The following is a 4,115-nucleotide window of genomic DNA, read 5'->3' on the forward strand; positions in this document are numbered from 1 at the left end:
CCAATTCCTGTTGATTTAGAACTTTGTTGCATTCTTGCATTCTTGAGTTCTCTCTTGAAACCAGCTTCCACCTTTTGCACACTAGTATTGAGGTAAAGATGGTGAAGCTCTGTCTCTCATACTTGGACACATTGACATCATGCTTGGAAGGTGGAAGATCAGCAAAGAGAGGAAGACCCACAACAGGTTGGATTGACACAATATATTGTGGTAAAAGTGCAACCAGATTGCACCTTGGTGGCAAAGATGGCCAAGCTTCACTTTTCATGCTTTAGACATGTTGCTATGAGAGACTGTTCCTTGGAAAGGGGTGTCGTGCTGGGAAAGGTGGAGGGGTCAGCAAAGGAGAGAAAGACCCTCTACAGATTGGATTGACACAATGACTATAGCAAGGGGCTCAGATGTGTTAGAGATGATGAGGATGGCACAGAATAGGGCAGGATTTCAGGTCTGTTTTTCATAGGGTTGTTACGAGTCATACTTGACCCAAGGACACCTAACAACAACAAGTGGTAGAATTCCTGGTTGTATACTTGACTGCTCTCGGAGAGCTTGACAATTCAAACCCACCTAGAGGGGCCTCTGAAGAAAGGTCTGGTTATCTATTTTATTTAAAAACCAGCCATTGGAAATACTGGGGAGCGTACACTTCTACTTTGATACACATGGGGTTTCCACGAGTTAGAGTTAACTTGATGGCAGCTGATACTTCCCTTTTTTTTTTTAAATTTGACACGTATTGTTTATTTTCGATCAACCTTATTTCCACTTTTAAAAAGACAGTTTAAGACCACTCGGTGGTGGTTCTGACCCAGTCAGCGTCCTGAGCAGTGGGGCTGCAGCTCAGTGTTTAGTTGGAGGCTGAGCGCTCCAGTCTTCAGTGGGAAACTGCTGCACAGAGAGCACCTGGATGCCTTCGGACCAGTCTGCAGCCTCAGGCGTGAATTCAGGAGCAGACGCCCTCCATTCTCCCTGAAACTCCTCCTTGGTCACAGGCTTTTGAGCAGCAGCAGCCTGCTCTTCCTTTTCAATCTCTTCCGGATCTCTGTAGAAGTACTGATAGGGCATGACCTCCCACGGGTGCTTCCAGGAGATCGTGCCACGCATGCGCAGGACTTCCCGGGCCAGCATCCACCACATCAGACCCACAGAGTGAGCTCCCTTGTTGTTGCATGGGATAGCAGTGTCTGCATAATGCAGAGAAGAACCTGTGTTACACAGGGCAATGGTGGGCAAGTTAACATAAGATGCTTCTGTCAGGCTGGTGGTCAGCCCTGGCTGGGATCAGTAACCACCAGAAGACGAGGCTCCCAGAAGGCTGCCTGGATCTGGTTAGTGAAGGTTCCAGGAGTGAAGTGCCCGGCAATAGGAGTGGCCCCAGTAGCAGCAGCAAACTTCAAAACAGCTCTCTGGCCTGTATTTCTGGAGGAAATGACACTGTCATCAGCTGGATTTTCAATGGCAACAATGGTGCCAGCAGCCAAGGGAAGCTTCTCCCAGGTCCTCTTCAGGTTTATGATGTAGATGCCACCACTTTTCCTTTTGTAGATGACCTGTTCCATTTCGAAGTCAAGGTTGGTGCTGCCCAAATGCGTTTGTGTTGCAAGGAATTTGAAGACATTCTCTGCTTTCATCTAAGGTACATCAAGGGCTCCAGACATTGTGGAAGTTTCTCCTTTAAGTTATGACGGGAACCAGGACAGCGTTGTATTGGCCCTGCTGTGGGTAGCGCTGAAAGGGCAGCTGTTTTTTTTTAAAAGAATTATTATTGAATGGCAAGAAAGTGCACATGCAGTGTGTCTCTTTTAAGTAGAGGAAGAAATGATTAAAATAAGCTAGACATTGGCACAAAGCTGTGTGCAGATTGCTGATTAGGCAAAATAAAAAAAATAAGGGAGTGTGTTGAACCAACATGGTTTTGTTTTTAAGTCTAGGGAACCACCTGTATCCTTAAGTGATCAATTTAAAGATGGTTTTGTTAATCGTCTCCAAATTGCATAAATCTATGTTTTGAACCGCCTGTCATATTTCTTTAAAACAAACTCCCCAAATCAGCAACTTCTGAAACAATCTTCATGTGTTCCCTGTGGTGTGTGTTCAGAGGTGGAAAAACCCAAGTGACTGGTCGGTGGAATTTCTCCTGGCACACGTTTCCTCACTAATGATTTCGGCCAGGCTCCTTCCTTACTATTTTATGGGGGGTGGTACGAGAGGGACTCATTTCCAATTGGAAAAAAAAATTTGTAGTTTCCTTTCTTAATAAAAGTAGTGTGTGCTCATTGTGACAAGACTCAAGGCAAAACTATAAAAAAAACCCAACAAAATGCTAGACCTTTCTGCTTTTGGTAGTAATCATTGTCGAGTGTTTGGAGTAAAGACTTCTTAGCCTTAGAAGAGAGACATAGTGGTTGACGTCTGGAAAAACCCCCATGTGATTGGAAGGCCAGAGGAGCACAGTTCTCTTGTAACACATGCTGGTTACAGTAATGGCTAGATTTCCAGGTGGAGGTGTGGACTAGGCACTTGAAGCTGTCACAGAGGTCTGAGCTGGTGCTATAGGCCTGGCAGTGTTATACAGACAGCACTTAAAGCCTTGTCCCTGAATGAGATCTCTAACGGAGGGAGCAAAGATAGTGTGATATCCAAGACCCAAGTTATGACACTGACAAGTTAAGAGGCTGTGCAGATGAAGAAGTGTGAGTGAAGTAGGCGGAGGAGGACATAGTGCTGCGATGGGAGTCTAGTGTCTTAGAAGCAAGTGCAGACAGAGATCAAGCAGTGAAGTGATCAGATGCATCATACTTAATAATAAATGACATTCCTGGGTTTAACTGGTAATTATCACTAAAATCCCACAAACGTCCCTTAAGTATTATTTCTTTTTAAGACACATAGTATCTTAGGTACAAATGGCCTATCCTGTCTTCCTACTCTCTTGAGATAGCATGGTTTATAGTTGATAGTCTGGTAGGTTTCTAGATGTGTTTGTGTATATATAGGTGTCTGTACGTGAAGGCAGTGGTGGTGCGGTGGTGGGATTCTTGCTAACAGGAGACCTAGGTTTGGCTCAGTATCTCGTGCACAGCCACCACCCACCTGTTGGTGGAGGCTTGCATGTAGCTACGACACTCAACAAGATTCACAGGAGCTTCCAGACTAAGACAGAGTAAGAAAGGCCTGGCAATCTGCTTCTGAAAATCAGCCAGTAAAACAAATACGGATTGCAGTGGTTCAGTCCATTACTGTTTATGGGAAAATGCAGGACTGGGTTAACTATATAGATAACTCAAAGGTGGGGAATCCCTCAGGTGCTTTGCAGCAGGAAGATGGGCAGTTGACTCACCTGTGATTTCAGGCTCTCAAAACCCCACTGTGAGTGCTGAGCCAATGGCAATGAGAGTTTCAGGGAGAAATAGAGAAACTACAGCTGCAGAGGGTCAAAGACTGCAGCTTTCAATATGGATTGAGGCTCAATGTCAAGAAGACAAAGATTCTCACCACTGGACCAATTGGCAGCATCAGGATGGATGGTGAGGAGATTGAGATTGTTCACAGCTTTAGTCTGCTTGACTCCACGGTCAACACTCTTGGCACCAGCAGCCAGGAAATTAAAAGATGTATTGCGATGGGAAAGTCTGCTGTTAGGGACCTCTTCAAAGTACTGAAGAACAATGGTGTCTCTCTGGAGACTAAGGTGCGTCTGATACAGGCCATGGCCTTTGCAATCACTTGTTATGTGTCAGAGAGTTGGACAATGACTAAGGAGGATAGGAGGAGAATTGATGCCTTTGAGCTGTGGTGCTGGAGAAGAGTATTGAGGGTACCATGGACTGCTAGGAAAACAAACAGATTCATCCTGGAGAGGGTTAAACCGGGCGGCTCCTTGGAGGCAAGGATTCTGAGGCTCTGTCTAACATACTTTGGATATGTTGTAAGGAGGGACTGGTCCTTGGAGAGGGACATCATGCTTGGGAGGGTGGAGGGACAGAGCAGGAGGGGAAGACCCTCTATGAGGTGCATTGATTCAGTGACTGGGGTAATTGGGATGGGTGTGTCAGAGGCAATGCGATTGGCACAGGATAGAGTAGAGTTTAGGTCGCTATGAGTTGCAAGTG

The 4,115-nt window shown here is 45.7% G+C and overlaps 1 pseudogene; it reads right to left on the bottom strand.

Moving 5' to 3' along the window:
• Nucleotides 1-784: 784 nt before the first annotated feature.
• Nucleotides 785-1,562, bottom strand: LOC102851484 (annotated as a pseudogene).
• Between the last annotated feature and the right edge of the window lie 2,553 nt (nt 1,563-4,115).

The sequence above is a fragment of the Elephantulus edwardii genome, unplaced genomic scaffold (genome assembly GCF_000299155.1).
Source record: "Elephantulus edwardii isolate Elephantulus edwardi_28Jun2011 unplaced genomic scaffold, EleEdw1.0 scaffold00222, whole genome shotgun sequence".
Taxonomy (NCBI): Eukaryota; Metazoa; Chordata; class Mammalia; order Macroscelidea; family Macroscelididae; genus Elephantulus; species Elephantulus edwardii.